This window comes from Pinus tabuliformis, chromosome 1_1 (genome assembly GCF_031772625.1).
Source record: "Pinus tabuliformis cultivar Carrire ecotype Pingquan chromosome 1_1, CPIR1, whole genome shotgun sequence".
In the NCBI taxonomy this organism is placed as follows: domain Eukaryota; kingdom Viridiplantae; phylum Streptophyta; class Pinopsida; order Pinales; family Pinaceae; genus Pinus; species Pinus tabuliformis.
In genome coordinates, this window is record NC_142297.1 from 509,004,297 (window position 1) to 509,025,112 (window position 20,816).

Below are 20,816 nucleotides of genomic sequence, written 5' to 3' on the forward strand. Positions count from 1 at the left end.
AAGGGTCATTCTCTTGCCTGATCAGCAAGAAGAAGTGATCTGATGTCCCTGTCTATTGGTAGTTAAAGATACATTATAAACCAATCGCAATAGGGAGAAGGTAACTGGTCCTAGTTGAACCAGTTGGAGCCACCACACCAAACGGAAAAGGAGCTGCTTTAAGGTCCGGACCGGGTGGTTATCCACCAATGTTGTTGCAGCAATTTTCGAGGCATCAACACAACCACAAAACATAATGACTTTAAATAAAAATTTGCCACTAATATCTAACAAGTAACACCAGTGGCATGCTAGTAGGGCGGTTTGTTAGTTGGTAGGTGGTTGACCATTTGAATCCCATGGAGTGTTGGTCATTTGAACCTAACCAATTTTTGTGCCACATGGTGCCTTGTGATTGGGCCACATGTCACTCAGGGATTGGCCCATACCAAATCACCTCAACCAATAATAGCGTGTCATTTTCCTCTATACGATTGGGCCATGTGTCATGTCTTGATTGGATTCATACTGCTCATTCATCCCATTGTTTTCATCACCACGTCAGCATATGGACTACCACATGGCATCCGTACACTACCCAGTCAACCCTGCAAGTTGACTTTTTTACTACTTGTTAAAAACTTATGAACGTGATAACTTCCTCATTCGATGTCATATTGAGGCAATTCAAGCATCCTTGGAATTAGAACTACAAGGTCTGCAATTTTGTTCTGGTTTCGGGAGAGTTTGAGCACTTTCATTTTTTAGCATATTTTGATCTGCTGGATCATTCCTCCCCATTGGAAGCTTTTGGACCACCAAAAGTCTATTTTTACTCAGCAAGTAAGTGAGGGTACAACTCCCTCACTTTCCCAATCTCTATCCACCTTGATTTTCTTGGATTGGTACCTTTAAAACCCACTCGAAGATACTCCACATTGCCTCTGCGTGAAGTCCTTATCCTTCTATCAAGAATTGAGTCTTCCTGCAACTCATTTAAATATTCAGGAGAAAAATCTTATATAGATGTAATCTAAACATTCTCTTCTTGATCATAAATCATAGGATGCTCATTTAATCTCAATTATTCCACATTCACAATAGAATAATTTTTCATGTAAGGTGGCAAATCTAATCGAAAAGTGTTGTTACCAATCTTCTCCAAGTTTTTAAAAGGACCATATTTGATTAGCTTGAGCTTTTTACCTTCACCTTGTAGTCTTTCCTTGTTGATGTACAACCAAACTTGATACCCCACTTGGAAATCATGATCAACCTGATGCTTATCATGTCTTGCTTTGTACTTGGCTTTGCTTTTCTCCAACTATTCTTATACGCTTTGATGCACTAGCTGAATTTGTTCAATGAAATGCTTGGCTTTGTCCACATCATTATGTTCATCTACTGCAATATCTTTACCAAAGATGAAATCTAAAGGAGACTTTTGAAAATAACCCAAACAAGCTTCAAATGGAGATACTTGTGTAGATGAATGATTGGCACGATTCTAGGTATGTTGGATGTAATGAAAATTTGCATCCCAAATTTTAGGATGCTTACCACAATATCCTTGAAGGAGATGCACTACTGTTCTGTTCACTACTTTTGTCTAGTCGTCGGTTTGTGGATGAAATGTTGTGATCTTATTCAACTTTGTGTCCATGAGTTCCCATAAACTTAACCAAAACTTCCCAATAAATCGAGAATCTCGATAAGAAATAATAGAAGTGGGTAACCCAAAGTGAACCCATACATTTTAGAATAACATATTTGTGTTTTTTTCAGTTGTAACATGTTTCTTACATGGCATCAACACACACATTTTTCTAAAATGATCCACTACAACATATAGATAATCATGACCTTTCTTAGACATTGGTAGTCCCCAACAAAATCCATAGAAATAATTTCCCAAGAATGAGAAGGGTTAGGAAGTGGAGTGTACAAACCTAATTTCCTATTGCTTGGCTTGCTAGTAGCACACATATAACATCCTTTCACATATCTTGATATAGTTTCATTCATGTGAGGCCAATAACAATACCTTTGAATTTTAGCAATTGTTTTTCCTACACCAAAATGGCCAACAATAAGAGAAGTGTGAGCTTCCCTTATGACATTATCTCTTTCACCCAATGGAACACATAACTTTCCAAGATGATACAATAATTTTTTATGAAAATGATAATCCAACTCTTCAACATGATTGTCTTGAGTCAAAGTTGCGTAAACATCTTTAAAATCTTCATCTTGAGCATACTATTCAATATAACTTTCATGCATGATTGAACTATGCTTAAGTATAACAGATGCATTAACAATAGGCCTTGATAACATATTTTCAACTTTGTTGTATATACCTTTCTTATACTTGATTACCAATTGAAATTGATGTAGGAATCCCATCCACCTGAAATGTCTATCTTTTTGTAGCTTGGTGTGCAATTGTAAATATTGCAAGGGTTGATGGTCATTATGAATAATCATTTCTTTACCCATCAAATAATGCTTCCATTTATTCACTCTTTGTACAAAAGCATACAACTCTTTATCGTAAGTTGGATAGTTAATTACTGCATTGGTAAATGTTTCAGAATGATAACATATTGGCTTACCATGCTGCATCAAAACTTCTCCCATAAATATTCGCTTGCATCGGTTTGAATTTCAAATGGCTGCTTAAGATTTGGAAGTGCTAAAACTGGCGGTGTACTGATTTTCTCTTTCAAGGTGTTGAAGGATTTATGTTTCTTGCCTCCCCACTGAAAGACCTATTTCACACTTTTCAAAGCATGTAATGGTGTTGCAATGAATGAGAAGTTAGCAATAAATTTTCTCCAATATTGGGTTGCTCCCAAAAAGCTCCTAAATTCTGTTATATTGTTGGGTTTAGGACAATTTACAATAACATCAACTTTTGAGGGATTGATCTTTAATTCATCCCCTCTTACAATATGACCCAAATAAACCAAAGAGGTTTTCCCAAATTCACATTTAGACATCTTCAAATACAACTTTTCCTTTTTAAAGACATCTAAAACTTGTTTCACATGCTTGACATGCTCTTCACGAGTCTTACTAAAAATCATAATATCATCTAAGTAGACTATGACAAAATCATCAAGGAATGGTCACAATACATCATTCATAACTCTCATGAATGTGGTAGGTGCATTGCAAAACCCAAATGACATAACTATCCATTCAAACAAACCTTGTTTTGTCTTGAAACCAATTTTCCAAATATCATCTTCAATAATCCTTATTTGACGATAACCGCTTCTCAAATCTAACTTAGTAAAATAAACAACCTCCTTTAACTAATCTAGAAAATCATCAATGGGAGGAAGAGAATAGAGATTATTTACCGTAATCTTGTTCAAATCTTGGAAATCCACACACATGTGCCATGTACCAACTTTCTTTGGAACCAAAACAATAAGAGACCCACAAGGAGATGTGTTAGGCCTGATGACAATTTTCTTAAGCAGCTCTTGAATTTTCTTCGTTATCTTTGCATTCTCCAAAAGTGACATTCTATAGATGTTGATGTTTGGTAGTGGTGCATCCTGCTGCAAATGAATCTCATGTTGGATTCCTCTTTTTGGAGGTAACCCTCCAGGTTCCTGAAACATATTGTCATACGTGTTAACAACTTCAACCAACTCATGCTTGAGTTTAGAATCACATCTTGTGAAAGCTTGATATTCAATATTATCTTTAGCTTTAATCATTAACAACACAAAATTCTTACTAGCATTTGCAAGCCTTTTCATTTGACCATCACTAACATGAGATAAGTTCATCTTCTTGTGATGTGCTCCAACAATATACTCAAATCCATATTTAAAAAGATGATATTTGTTCTCATGATGATAGAATATGGATTTTCGGTCATACAAGTATGGAATCCCTAAAACAATCCCGCAAATATCAAGTGGTACAACATTAAGCTCTACCTCATCTATAAAATTAGTAGTGATGGCGAATTTGAGTTTACATTTTCTTGTCACTTGTAATTTGGCATCTGTTGGTCGATAGATTTGCCCTTTTTTACCTGTTTTTATCCACTTCATCTTACCCATTTCTTAGCTTTTTGCGAGGTTCATTCATGTCTCAACAATGAAGGTATGATAAATTGGCATGTCTTTTTGAATACTGATTAATGAAACGTATTCCTAAGGGGAACGTTGCCTATGCAACTAGCTAACTAAAGCTTTCTTGTAGAATGGAGATAATGATGACCAGTAAGCTACAAATCAGCGCCTGAGTGTTGATGAGATGGCAGCACTATTATGGTACAAGGACTGCAACGATGTTTAACCAATGAGAAGTTGATGGATTAATATTATTTCTATCTTTTGCATTTTGTTTCTGCCTTAATGATTGTTGTATATTTGCGGGAAGACAGAGCTGTCGAATCTTTGAGTTTGTTAGAACTGTTTTTGTAACAATGCAATGTATAAGTAATGGTTAAGGAGGTAGAAATGCAGACACTTGATCCGAGAAGTGCAACAAAAAACTTTACTATATTTCCTTTTGATTAATGCAATTCTGATTTCCTGAGCACCGAATAATATTCAATCTTTTTCCACAACCCTGATCGGAGAGTCAGGCCCACTCTCCTGATCAGGTGTTGTTGGATTAGTTGTGTGTGTGTAGATTTCTGTTATTTGTGTTCTTTTTGCTTTATTTCTATGATGATTCATTGACTGCATTACTATGAATTCAGATGTTGTTACTCTGTTTGTTGTTACTATTATTTGCTTGTTGTTATTAAGTTATTATGATTGATTGATTGCTCATTATTGGGTAGGGAACCTGTGGCCTGCATAGAATTTGCACATTAGTCTTGAAACAATTAACGAGCCCCGGGTTGACAATTAATGTGGCGAAGGGTGAATTCCATAATTCATATCTGAACACCAACATTTTGGCGCTGTTGCCGGGGAGGCTATCTAAGGCGCAAAAGTACGACCAATATTGACCATAGGAACACTCTCTCCCCTGATTAGGTAGTTCTTACCTCTTTCAGGGCTCGAGATCATATTTTGTGATTTTCTTTTGCTTTCTCTTAGGAACACTCTCTCGCCTTGATTAGGCAGTTCTTACCTCTTTCAGGGCCCGAGCTTTAAATTTTGTGATTGGGTTATTTTCCTTTCTTTGTTTTCTTGATTTTAGGAACACTCTATCGCCTTGGTTAGGCAAAATCTGCACTAAACCTCTTCTAGGGCTCGAGCTTAAATTGCTGGATTGTTTTTTTTTCCCTATTAATTATAGGGGTCATCCTCTCATCCTAGACATGAAAGTTTTTTTTTACCCTGTTCCAAGACTTGAGCTTTAGATTTGTTTGGATGTTTTTCCTTCACTTTCATATTACATGAACAGAGACACAAATAAAAGGGGAAGAGGAAGACCCCAAAAAGAGGAAGGAAAGATCTAGGCAGAGTTGCCTATATCCAAGAAATCATTTCAAGAGCTGAGTCACGAGCATCATCACGAGTTGCTATTAGGGTTATATCTCGTACGAGATCTAGAGGACAGTCAGTTTCACAACCAGAACCTCCCCCAATAACAGAAGAAAAATTCAGGGAAGAAGAAATAGGAAGCAGAGGATCTAAGGAATTGAGCATTGCAAGTTCAAAAGAAGAAGAGGAAGACTTAAGGGAATTAACTCCACCATTTGATCGAGGAAGTGTTGTTAGACAACCTCAACCTCGCGTTATAGAACAACCAGAACATGTTGAGATTCCAAGTGAATATTGGAAGATATTCATGGCCCATACAACTTCCACGATCGAGTTCCCAATTAGAGATATTAGAGGTGATGCACCTATGAAACCTATTCCTTTAACAACATTACCTAATTTCCATGGTCTCTCTTCTGAAGATCCAGACACATTCCTCTTTGAATTTGATGTTGTCTATCGGGGATATGATTATATTTTTGATGCTCAGAAATTGAAGATATTCCCTGCTACTATATAAGGAATAACTCTGAGATGGTTTATGGGTTTAGGGGGAAAATCTATTACAACATGGGATGACATGAAGACAATTTTCCTTGAAAAATATTAGGACTACTGCAAATCTCGAGATATTAAAGAGGAAATCTTTAAGATTGTACAGAAAGAGGATGAAAACATGGAGGACTTTGTGGAACACTTTAAATACAACCTGCAAAGATCGGGCCATAGTGATCTGGATAAGGATATCTTAAAGATAATATTTCTCTGAGCACTAAGGGAGGAATATTTGGAACTCTTGAACATGGTAGGAAAGGGGGATATCTCAAAGGAATAATTTGACACCATATATGAGTTGTGTAAATGTTCACGTGGAGCTGCAAGGCATAAGTAAGGAGTACAAACTCTTAAGGCATCCAACAATGGGGTTACAAAAGCAGAAATTGGAAACTTTCTGGATAATTTGAGGGATGATATTCTAAGCACATTATCATCACAACTGGATGTTCTATAGGAAAAATAGAAATAGATGGAAGCCGAGAAGGAAATGACCATTTTTTCCCCTCAATGTAGGAAGAAGCACCCGCTGAAGGAATGCCCACTCAATACTATTGAAACTTGTGCAATATGTGAGCAGAGTCATTATACTAGCACATGTCCATCTCTTCCTCGGCTGAAGGCAATTTTTTCAAGAAGAAAATGAAGAAGTAGATCAACTTTACTTCATGGGATCAAAGAAGCCATGGAAACCACAACCACAGAACATGAATAAAGGTATGCCTCAAGATCCTTCTCAGTATTTTAATAATTCGAATTTTGGGTGTCAGCCTATACCATTTTCACCTTCGTGGTTGAAATACTATCAGTATCCAATGTCCTGGAAATCATGGTCCCCCCAACCTCGTCTAGCCCCTTCATGGTCCCAGAGCTGGCGTGGACCTCCTCTTCCTACAGGTCAATTCTCTTAGTATGTGCCACAACAACAGTTACAACTTCCCTCTAATGCCTCCACCAACAATCCTCCTCTTCATCCACAACTGCATGTTCAATCCAAACCGAATCTGAATGATATGGGAGCCCAACAGGTTAAGACACTCAACCTTCCTGCATACAATATTTCCACCGTGGAATGCAAGGAATTGAATCTTCGGTCGGTTCGGGTGGTAAATGCTAAGGCTTCACCGATAATTGTTGAACATACTGATGATGAAGCCTTAGAACTAGAACCTAGGAACTCCTCTAGAAGAACCGAGGGTGATTCGACATAAATCAATGGAACAACAACCCCCTACTCAAACAATCGTCACTCGAGGATGCCAAATTGACCCACCGTACCCTGAGAGGCTATCCTTGAGCAAACAAATTCCCCAACCTAAATTTGATCTTTTGGGGGAATTACATAACTTATTTTTGAAAATCCCATTACTACAAGCTATAAAGGATGTGTTGAGCTATGCTAAAACGATTAAGGAATTTTGCTCCAAAAATTATGGAAGAAAACCAAAAGACCCACCCACTATTCATGTCATGGGAAAATTATCAGACATAATGTTGGGAAAAACTACACTTGTCAAATATGGTGATCCAAGAAACTTGATTCTCACAGTGCAAATTAATGGAGTTGACATCCCAAATGTGTTGGTAGACCTAGGAGCTGCAATTAACATTATAACTTCCGCAACTATACTTACCTTGGGCCTACTTAATCTTAAACCAACTCCTACAGTCCTAGAACTTGAAGACCGATCCATAGTAAGACCAGTAGGGAAGTTGGAAGACGTTACTATTTCTGTAGACTCATGGCAATACCATGTCGATATTTTGGTTCTCAATACTCAATATCCAGCCGAGGGGCGTCCTTTGATTCTAGGTAGACCTTGGTTTGCTACCACAAATGCTTACATTGGGTGTCGATTGGGAAATATGGTAATATCCAATGGGGAAATCACAAATAACCTTGTTCTTTACCCATCGACAAAACCAAGCTCATCGATAAAACCAGGGTTTACCTTAGCACAAACATTTCCACCCTCAAATGAGCCTAAACTTGGAAATGAAGATATTAGAAAAATTATTACCATTAGTGAAGCTCTCTATTTTAAGGGTGAAACAGAAGATGAGGTTATTACCAAATTTATTAGTAGTCCCAACTCCGTTTCTGGTTCAACCCGACAACTATTCGAATCTTTTATGAGCTGCACTACTTAGGAAACTATTAAACTAGAAATAGAAATCTAAAACGTTCCTTTCACTCTGCCCCATAACAATATTCTTATAGAAACCAATCTAGGGAAAATGCTGAATGTTAATCCTAATCTTTCCCCTCCCCAGGATGAACAATTGTTGAAAGTCCTTTGGGATCATAAGGAAGCCTTTGCCTGGGAATATACAGATATGAAAGGGATCCCTATTGATATATGTACCCATCATATATACATAAGAGAATAATGCCGACTTGTTCGACAACCACAAAGAAGGATGAATCCTGCCTTGAAGAACATTGTCAAGGAAGAACTGCAGAAGCTATTATATCTTGAGTTTATATATCCAATCTTAGACAGTCAATGGGTATCCCCACTAGTCATTGTTCCAAAGAAAATTGGCAAGTGGAAGATATGTGTTGATTACAAGGAATTGAATAAAGCCACTCAAAAAGACCACTTTGCCTTAACTTTTATTGACCAGGTCCTTAACACATTAGTCGGGAAGAAGTTCTTCTCCTTTTTGGACAGATTTAGTGGATATAACCAGATCTAGATAACTCATAAGGATCAAAATAAAACTACTTTTACTTGCCCTTGGGGAAATTTTTCATACCGAGTCCTTCCATTTGGCCTCTAAAATGCGCTTGCTACCTTTCAACGAGCAAGATTGGGAATTTTAGTTATTTATTTATTTATTTTTCTCTAGTTGAAGACAATGTTGAAATTTATATGGATGAATTTACCCCATACAAGGATTCTTTCGAATAAGGTCTGGAGAATTTAGAAAAAGTACTTAAATGATGCAAACAAACTCATGTTTATCTTAGTATAATAAAATGTCATATGATGATGGAAGAAGGGATGGTTTTGGGGAACTTACTTTCAGGTGCAGGAATACGGGTTGATCCTACTAAGGTTGAGGTAATCTTAAATTTTCCTACACCGAAGACACCAATGACAGTATATAGCTTTATTGGTTATGCTGGGTATTATCGACGCTTTATAGATAATTTTTCTAAAATATCATTTCCACTTTTCCAATTATTGCCTAAAGATGCAAAATTTGTGTGGACTGATGCATGTGAAGCAACTTTTTCAAAAATCAAGGAACTAGCTGGTAAAACCCCGATATTATGAGGCCCTGACTAGAAACTCATGTTTCATATCTCCACAGATGCTTCTCATACAGTAGTAGGGGCAGTCTTGGGACAACATGAGGACAAGAAACTGTATGCGATTTACTATGTCAGCAAGAAATTATACGGTAACTGAAAAAGAATTTTTGGTTGTCATTTACGCTATTAACAAATTTTGACATTATATTACAGGGTACCCCACCTTTGTGCACATGGACCATTCAGCCATCAGGTATCTGATGAACAAACCAATAACTCTTGTTCGAATTACAAGATGGTTGTTATTGATACAAGATTTTGATATTACTATTGTAGATAAACCAGGAAAAGATAATGTGGTAGTAGATTTCCTGTCTATGATGAATATTAATGATGAAGATACACCTGTAGAGGATAGTTTTCATGATGAGCATCTCTTTGAAATTTCTGCCCACATTCCTTGGTATGCAGATGTTGCTAACTATCTTATTACAGGAAAGGTACCTCATCATTTGTCCTACAGGGAACAACGAAGAATTATCCAGCAAAGTGCCCGTTATACATGGATAGAGGGATATCTCTTCTACACTAGACTAGATTAGCAAATCCGACATTATGTAGGGGAGGACAAGATTTATGATATTCTAAAAGCTTCCCATATGGTCCTTGCGGAGGGCATTTTGCAGATAAGTGAACTGGTCATAAGGTGTTGCAGATGGGATACTATTGGCCCTCTATTTTCCGTGATGCCAGGAAATATGTTCGGGGGTGTGACAACTACTAGCGGATGGGTCAGCTTGGTCGGTCATATGAAATGCCACTATAGCCTCAATTAGTCCTAGAGTGTTTTGAAAAGTGGGCTATCAATTTTGTCGGGCCATTTAACCCTCCTTCTCATCAGAAATTCCACATTCTTGTCTGCAAAAATTACGTGACAAAATGGGTGGAAGCCCAAGTTGTCACAGAAGCCACTAAACAGGTTGTGTCATACTTTTTGTTCGAATAAAATTGTGCTTGTTATGGAGGTCCTAGAGAGATAGTTTCAGATGGAGGGGCATAGTTCAGATCACATTTAATAGCAGCGCTTATGGAAAAATATGGGATAAAACATAGGGTGACATCTCCATATCATCCTCAGGTGAATGGCCAAGTCAAGAGCACAAATAAGGTACTGGAAAATATCCTAATGGAGGCTGTAGCTAACCATCACCGAAACTGGGTTGAAAAACTTCTTGAAGCACTTTGGGCATATAGAACAACATGGCGAAATACAACAAAATTTTCACCATATGAGGTTGTGTATGGGAAATCCCCTTTATTTTCGGTGGAATTTGAAATTAAGAAGCCTAGGACAGCTCTTGAAGTAGGTTTGGATCTTACTGCAGCCTAGAAACACTAACTAGAACAACTAAATGAGTTAGATGAAATTTTTTTGATAGTTGTACAGAATATTGCTGCAATTCAATAGCAGTGAACCAAGTGGCATGACAAATTCATCAAGAAAAAAGTGTTTCAAAAAGGTGATTGGGCATTACTCTATGACTCCTGATTCAAGGACTTCAAGGGAAAGCTTTACTCTATATGGATGGGACCATATGTAGTCAATGTAGTATTTGATAATGGGACTGTTAGACTTACAACAATAGATGAGGCACACACTCTATTTGTAAATGGACATCGCCTTAGATTATATCATCACCTGACCTCTAGGGAATCCTTTGTTAAGCATATTTATGATAACTATGGTTTTGAAATCATTTTTGCAGAGAACACTTCCTCTGCATTGCACACTGGAAAAAAAGAAAAAAAATATATATATATATATATATAATATAGTTAAGAATATATATATATATCTATATCTATATATATATATATATATATATATATATATATATATATATATATATATATATATATATATATTATTAAAAATCTGTTGTTACTCCACAGATGCTGACACTCCTCTAAGATAAGTCGCCACGCACGTCCCCGAACAATTCCATGGATTTGATTGGTATTTCATTTATGACATGACCTATCATGACTGAGGACGGTCATACCTTAGTTGGGGGAGATCTTGTATTTAATAATAATGATGTCATTTCATCATTATTATTAAACCTCGCTTTAATCGCTCATCATTACCACGATCCCTACTTTAATCGCTCATCATTACCATGATCCGTTTATATTCCCATCGTACCCTTCATGTATATCCATGCACATCGGAAATGACATTATGTACGAATATGAAGGCCTGCATTAATTTGCGATCTTTTCCGTTGAGTTGGAGTAATTACCATAACTATAACACATTTACCATCAATCCTGCCGTAACCCTCGCCTGGATTTACAGTCAACCCTGTTACTGCAAACTTTACTGGCTAACAACCCCCTCAACGACTTGCTGCTACTCTGTGTGCTTCTACAAAACGACGGATAGATGGGTGGCCAGGCAATAAGACATGAGCCTAAAAACACAGTGCAGGTTCAATGTCAAGCAGATGTATGACATATTTTCCAGGACGAAGGATGGCATATCTATTTTGAAAGGTTACAGGGGTTTGACGAAGGGGTTAAAAATAAAAAATAATAATAATAATAATAAAATAATAATTTAATAATATATATATAAATCTGTTGCTACTCCATCAATAACGCTCTTTTTCTTGTAGGTGTTGTTACTTCACCGATGTTGATGCTCCACTAGTGTTGTTACTCCACTGATGGTGATACAACACTAGTGTTGTTACTCCACCGATGTTGATACTCCATTGGTGATGTTACTCCGCCAATGCTGATACTTCACTAGTGATGTTACTCCGCCGATGCTAATACTCCACTGGTGTTGTTACTCCACCGATGTTGATAATCCACTGGTGTTGTTACTCCATCGATGTTGATACTACATTGTTGTTGTTACTCCGTTGATGTTGATACTCCACTGGTGTTGTTACTCTGCGGATGTTGACTCTCCTCTAAGGTAATTTGCCAGGTAGGTCGTCGGATGACTCCATGGATTTGACTAGTATTTCATTTATGACATTGTTATCGGGAAAACTAGTGTCTATGCAGAGCTGCTAGTCCCACTAAGGCTGGTAGCTACCTTAGAAACAAACAAACTAAAACTACTTTCGTTTTCCTTTATGAGAAATAGATAAGAGGGGAATAAGGAGACCAACCTCTGTCTTGCGCTTGGTTCCTTGCTCGATTCCTCTCCCTTCTGATAGATCTTTGCTACTTGCTTCCTTGTCTACCCAGCTTCACAGAGCACCTGTAGAATCAAAGCAGCATAACACTATCCAAGAACATAGATCTATTATCATAAACAATATAGGACCAGATATATATTGACCACACAAATGCACATAACATCAATCATACAAGAATGTGGAGGAAAACTTGAATAGCTTTATTGATAATCAAGAAAGAGAAAAGAGGATTACAACCAATTGTTCTGACCCAGCATCATCCTCTCAGCAAGAAAGCCCTTCTTCACCTCATGAAAAGCTTAGATCACCCAACACTATGATATTGCACCAAGAAACCAGCAACACTTCCTTACAAGATACAAAATTCCAGCCCCTGGATCTCTGGGATGAGGGATCCATATATAGATGTTTGCAAGGGGGTGAGTCAGCTTTTGAGAGTTGATTAGTGTCCTCTCTCTGATAGTTCTTGATTCCACTTGGAGATTGATGATCTCTTACTCATCCCTGGGCGAATGCAGAGAGGCAAGTGTCACAGGAGAAGTTTCTAGAAGATTCCATGATCCTCCACCTTGCAGATTGACCCTACCATTTGTCCACTCTCGCCCATCGCACCCCATAGAAGGGCTTTTCAAGATGCATCGCACCTACTGTGTGTATTTAGGTGGGATGCAGCGCACTTTGACCATGGAGCAGGTGAGATGGTCCAGTTTTGACTAGTTCCGAGCAGTTTTTCATGGAGAACTTCTGGGAGAAGATATAATCAGTTGACCTTGTTCTTTTAGAGGTTGGAACAACACTTTTAGGGACTTAAGAGCCCTTGGTTTATGGACATTTATGATTGGGGTTGCAGTGCCCAAAAATGTCTATAACAGACACGACCTATCATGACCAAGGATGGTCATACCTTAGTTGGGGGAGATTTCATATTTAATAATAATGATGTCATTTCATCATTATTATTAAACCTCGCTTTAACTGCTCATCATTACCATGATCCCTCGCTTTAATCACTCATCATTACCATGATCCGTTTATATTCCCATCGTACCCTTCACGTATATCCATGCGCATCGGAAATGACATTATGTACGAATATGCAGGCTTGCATTAATTCACAATCTTTTCCATTGAGTTGGAGTAATTACCATAAATATAACACATTTACCATCAATCCTGCTGTAATCCTTGCCTGTATTTATAGTCATCCCTGTTACTGCAAACTTTATTGGCTAACAACCCCCCTCAACGACTTGTTGCTACTCTGTGTGCTTCTACAAAACAACGGATAAATGGGTGGCCAGGCAATAAGATGCGAGCCGAAAAACACAGTGCAAGTTCGATGTCAAGTAGATGTATGACATATTTTTCAGGACACATGATGACATATCTATTTTCAAAGGTTATAGGGGTTTGACGAAGGGGTAACAATTGAATTCACGTTGAACTTGGAAGGGAATCATTCCAGAGTCTGCGGACTAGAAATTTAGGTGACAGAAGAAGTTATTTTGACTATTAGTGGATTGCCACAAGGAGGACATAAGTGTTTCGCCTGGAAAACACCCATGCCAGAATTTCCGTAGTTATTTCTGCAGGCAGGAGAAAATGTGGTACAGAAAGGGAAAGGATATGATCGAAAATCGTTGCCACAGCCATGGGTCGAGGTTGCATACTTCGTAATGTGGTACATTACCTGTGAAGGTCGCCTCTCTACCCTTTTTAAGTATCATTTTAAGCTTTTGGCATGTCTCTAGTTTCGTCAAGTTAATCCTTTATATATTATGTTCTTTCTTTGGAACAATCTTCAACTAATGGCATGGTCGTTCACGCCAAGCATTGGTAGTCCTCACAAATCATGGAATCGTCAGATTGTTAGTGATGCATGCCCTATCATAAACTCCTGTGACTTGGAAATACTTGGTTGAGCTAGCAGAAGAAGAGGTTGAAAATATGATGCCAACAAGGTTTGAAGAAGAATCGTTGGAAGAAGAGGAATTCATTGTTGACACTGCACCACAAGAACCAGTGTCAATTGTTGAACTTATAGAGGGAGTAACGGAACAATCACCGAAGGGAGCGGAGAAAGAAAGGGAAGAAGAGATGATAAACCAGTCAGATGATGCGGGGGATAGCGGTGAAGTTGAGGAAATTGAGTCAGAAGGCATTAGTGGGCTGGGAATTGAGGATGTTACTCCTTGTTCTCCACTCCCCGCTTCCCTGCCAAGGGGGGCAAGGAAATTTCGTTCTCCTACCCACGTAGTAAAAGAAAATATTTTTCCTTCGCAATTGAGATTCATTGGAGTATTTACAGAGGAAGGAGCCACTGTTGTCACTGTCCCATAAGAACTAGTGTCAAATGTTGGAAAAACAGAGGAAGAAGTCACTCTTGACACTGCCCCATAAGAACTAGTGTCAATTGTCAAACCAATGGAGGAGGAAGCTACTCTTGACACTGTTTCACAAGAACTAGTGTCAAATTATGAGCAAATAGAAGGGGATGCTGCAGGTGACACTGCTCCACAAGAACCAGTGTCAATCGACGAATGGATAGAAGAGAGGGTTACTATTGATACCGTTCTACAAGCGCCAGTGACAACTACTGAGCAGATGGAAAGAGATGCGGTCATTGATTCTAACCTGCAAGGACCAGTATCAATTCCCGAGCAAGTAGGAGAAGAAATTGGGGCCTTAGAACAACTGCAGGAAGGAGATGTTATTGGTACCACCTTTAAGGGACCAATACTAGCTCTTGAGTCATTAGAAAGAAATATGGTGATATCGGGACCTACAGTAGGAGGCGCTGGAGTTGCTTCATGGATACCATAGTTGAAGGAGTGGAGGAAGTGATAGTAAAGAAGGAACCGATCGACGAGTTTGTTGATGTTAATCCACCAAACCCAACATCAGCCACAAGACAAGAAGAAGAAGTCATCATAAAACAAGAATTTATCAAGCAACGAATGGAAAAGAAAGAACCCATCCAGAACCAGTATCAATCGCTGTTTAGAGAAAAAATTCAATTAAAAATGGAAATTACTAAAAAGAGGAAATAGGTGATACGGTTGTGGAGAGGGGAAACAAAGAGAAAAAGGAATGTCGGTCAAGCTATTGTAACTCTCAGAACTGATAGAACAACTTCAACAACAGTGCAGATAGAAGGCAAGCAGACAACCTCGACATCCATGCAGATCGAATCACTTCTCCATTTGGTAGAGGCTCGGGAATTCCTGTTGACAACGGAGATTAAAAAATGGAAGGCTACTGCTTCTATCCTTCAACATGGATCCATTCCTTTAGAAGCTCATTGAAGAGGGGTGAAGGAAATCTGGGAGCAAGCAGTGAGAGTGGTGGCTGATCATATCACTCAGGTGGAGAAGGCCAAGCAGATGCAGGAAAAGCTACAGAAGAAGATTGAGGAGTTGCAGGGGCAGGTCCAGTTATTAAAAACAAACAAAGACGAGATGTTTGCCTTGATGCAGCAGATCATGGCATGTAGACCTCCTCCTCATTGCTATGCCCTGTTCCTCCATGAACAATACTTGTTCTTCTGCCTAGAGAGTACCCATCAGGAGATAAGCCATGATATGGAAGACTCCATGCAGTTCCTAAGGATTTTGAGAGCTCACAATCAATTAAACCAACATTTTACGTGTGAGATTTATATGCATAATTACATCATGAAGAATGATCAGTCGTTCAATCTAGTATAGTATGTGGGATAAATTCAACTGAGAGCATTCACATCCTTCATTATTAATCAGGTTAAGTGGAAAAAGGCCTTCGACACGTTCAAAGAAAATCAAGCAAATCAACCACTTGTGATCAGAATGGAACATTGTCAATCTGTGGATATTTATAATAGACATCGAACATTCCTAGAGATGGAAGGATGAAAAGACCAGATGTTGACAACACAGAAGTGGTGTGTTGACATGTGTATGAGGAAAATCTGCACTTGTCAGGAAGAAGCCCAGTACTCTTGTCAGAAGCGCTGGATGTTGTTATCATCAGTAGTTCGTGTGAGAGAACCTTTTGGGGCCCCCAATTTTGCTAGGGATTTGAAGAGAATTCCACGTTATATCGCATGCATACGACATTGTGGGGTTCGGTGGATAGGGCTAAGATTTCAATTCCCCATCATTTGGATTCCTTCTGAGCAATAAACACCGGATTATGTGGCAGAAGAGGATTGGTGGAAGGATACCCTTCGCTCGGATGGATTTAAACCTCCCAGGACAAATATGGCCACACGATATGATCTTTCACAACTCCATTTCAGTCATAGTGGGTCTAATTTGGACCTTCGCAAGAAACGAGCTGCATGAGGACATGCCTATAAGCCGATTGGGGGGAGATGTTGGTCAGTAGATTTGCTTGTTTTTATCTATTTTTATCCTCTTCATCTTACCCATTTCATAGCTTTTTGCTAGGTTAATTCATGTCTCAACAATGAAGGTATGATAAATTGGCATGTCTTTTTGAACACTGATTAATGAAACGTAGTCCTAAGCGGAACATTGCCTATGCGACTTGCTAACTAAATATTTCTTGCAGAATCAAGATAATGATGACCAATAGGCTACAAATCAATGCACGAGTGTTGATGAGCTGGCAGCATTATTCTGGGACAGGGACTGCAACGGTGTTTAACCAACGAGAAGTTGATGGATTAATATTATTGCTATCTTTTACATTTTATTTCTGCCTTAACGATTGTTGTATAGTTGCGGGCAGACAACGCTGATGAATCTTTAAGTTTGTTAGAACTATTTTTGTAACAATGCAATGTATAAGTAATGGTTAAGGGAGCATAAATGTAGACACTTCGTCTGAAAAGTGTAACAACAGACTTTACTATATTTCCTTTTGATTATTGCAATTCTGATTTCCCGCACACTGAATAATCTTCGATCTTTTCCCACAGTCCTGATCGGAGAGTCGGGCCCACTCTCCTAATCAGGTGTTGTTGGATTAGTTGTGCATGTAGATTTATGTTGGTTGTGTCCATTTTTTCTTTATTACTATAATGATATATTGACTGCATTACTGTGAATTCAGATATGATGTTACTTTGATTTGCTGTTACTATTATTTGCTTGTTGTTACTGTTATTTTCTTGTTGTTATTCAATTATTATGCTTGATTAACTGCTCAATACTAGGTAGGGAACCTGTGGCATGGATAGACTTTGCATGGTAGCCTTGAAACAATTAACAAGCCTCGGGTTGACAATTAATGTGGGGAAGGGTGAATTCCATAATTCATATCTGAACACCAACAACATCATCACATACCCAACCCAAAGGGCAGGGTTTAGCATGAGGTGGAGTTTCTAAATTATGTTTCTTGACAATTGCTTCAGAGATAAGATTGACTTGGGATCCACTATCAAATAATGTATCAGCCTTTATATGTTTTTTAATGACCCTGATATGGAAAAACTCACTTCTTTATTTATCATTTTGAGATTCAATAGGCTTACTAGAAGAACTAGTACTTGCATTAGAATTTATACCTTTCATTCCCATGGCTATGATTTTGGTTTCATCACCTGAATCAGATCCTAGATCTTGTTGAGTTGTAGTAGCAGTCTTTTGTTTTCCCTTGTTATTGAACTTCTTTTGTCTCAATTCTGGATGTAATTTCTAACTTGACATTCAAACTTGTTTCCCCTTGTTAGGAAATTCAAACTTGACATTAGGCTTAATCAAACAAGACTTAGGATGTCCTTTTGGATATGGAGGAGGAGTAGGTCTATGAGATTAAGGAGGTGAAGAAGAGGTGAGGATGGAGGTGTAGATGGAGGTGAAGGAGGAGGTGGAGGTGGAGGCTTTCTCCCATCACCACCATTACCTTTTGGTTTATTAGAACTTTATCCTTGCAACCTTGTTGTCATCTCATTGTACAACACTTTCACCATCTCAGTCATATCATATAAATATTTTCTAAAAGCTCTCTCGTCCTCAGACATCAACTTTGGTCCTTGTCCTTCTTCATGTGCCATGGATTGTGGAGTTTGTGGCCTCCTTGAACCAATTTGAGGGTTTGATTCTTTAAGCACTCATTATCTTCTTATCAACTTCGACCTTGTAATCATTCAATAAAAACACTTGAATTTTTTTTCAAACCTTCACAAAAACCATGCTCTGATACCAATCTGATTTGAAATTAAAAGTGAAGGTTACATATAAATTTTTGCAAGCTATTTTATGTATTTTGGGCAATGGATCGTGATTGCAAAAGCACACAAACTAAGTTAAATTTGTCATATTTTAACAGTTAAAAAGGGACAATAAGCATCATCACAACACAACAAATTGATGATGGAGTTCACCCCTCCTGGGCTACGTCTCCAGGTCCATCTTCCAATGGTGACGCTTTATATTATATGCTTAAATGTGAAATTATATCAACATAAAATGCTCAAATTGCAAAAATAACATTTCCATTGTGTCCAGAATGCCCAAAAACCTCTGAATAGGCCCTTCTTGGGCTCAAAAACGCTGAAAATGACCAAGTTAGGCCTCTTTCTCCATTCTACCTGCAAAACACTCTACAAATTGTCCCGCACTACAAAATTGGCAACAAACAGGCTCTTGGGCAAATTGGTATGGCGCTCAATTGTATTTTCGGAGGCCGCAGGTTCAACCCACGAATCACGTCGGGTTTGGTTCTTTTTTTTGAACTGTTAATTATTTTTTTTAATAAAAAATGGGTTGAGCCCCTTTTCTATCCCCGCGCTCCTGGTCACGTGGTCTATATGTCTTGGGGATGAGTAGTAGGGGGGTTCCACACACCCATAGCACCTATCCTCCCGCTAGTGATCATGACGCTGAACTGTCGCCCCTTTCCCTACACCCTCGTCGCATGTCCGCACATGGTCATCGTTGTCAACACAAAATCGTGGGCTCGTGTGCAGTCAGGGTGCCACACGCCCCACCCTGCCCATCCTTTTTCATCGGTTAAGGGGTTGCAATGAGACCTGGGGCTGGGCCGGTCGTGCACGCATGCCGGTGTGACCCTCCCCCAAACCACAAAACATAATGACTTTAAGTAAAAATTTGCCACTAACATTTAACTAGTAACATCGATGGCGCGTTGGTAGGGAAGTTTGTTATTTGGTAGGCAGTTGGCTGTTCGAATCCTACGAAGTCTTCATCGGTAAACTCTAACCAAGTCTTGGCCTTATCTGGAGTGCCGCATGGCACCCTGTGATTGGGCCATGTGTTACTTTGTGATTGGCCCATACCAAATCACCTCAACTAATAAGAGTGTGCCATTTGCCTATGTACGATTGGGCCACATGTCATGTCTTGATTGGATCCGTACTTCTTTTTCATCTTGTTGAAATCATCACCACATCAGTGTACGAACTTCCACGTGGAATTTGTACAGTGCCTAGTCAACCCTGCAAGTTGACTTTTTAACTGTTTGCCAAAATTTTTAGAATGCAATAACTTCCTCATACGATTCGAATTGAGGCGATTCAAGCATCGTTGGAATCAAAATGACGAGATCTATGTTTTGGCACCAGTTTCGGGAGAATTGAGCACCTTCATTTTGAGCATATTTCTGATCCCCGCGCTAAGGCAACGACCCCTCGCCATATCACAATTGATGTGACCGTGAGTAAAGGATTCAGAGGGCTTGGGGCATGTGGCACCTCGTCGCACCCTACACCCAGGGCATATCAATACCATGAGATCGGGAGTGGGACTAGGGAGGGTGCATGGCCTATGGCCCATGCCCTTCAGTCACATGTGGCCCCAAACAAGAAACAACGTGGCATAAGGACGGGTCTTCGACCCAATATTGTTTTAAAAAAATAAGTTTTTAAATAACAAAGCAAAGCCAACTCCATCGTGTTTTTTGGATTAAACCCGAGACCTCCGAGATACCAATGGAGCACCTAAATCAATACATGACATAGTCATTTTGTTGCAATTTTTTGCAGAGGATGTAGTTTTGCAGAGCGGTTAATAGGAATCTTTGGAGAAAGAGGCCTAACTTGCTCATTGTTCAACCTTTTTGAGCCCAAGAAGAGCCTACACGAGGGTTTTTGGGAATTCTGGACACAATTGCGGTGTTATTTTTTCAATTTGAGACTTTTATGTTGATGTATTTGAACATTTGAATATATAATAAAAAGTGCCACCATTGAAAGCTGGAGCCAGAGACATAGCCCAGGAGGGGTGAACTCTGTCATCAATTTATTGTGTTTTGATGTTCCTTATTGTCTGGCATTTAGACTATTAAAATTGTGCAAAATTTACTTTAGTTTATGTGCTTTTGCAATCATGATCTACTGCCGAAAAGGCATAAACTAGCTCGCAAATCATT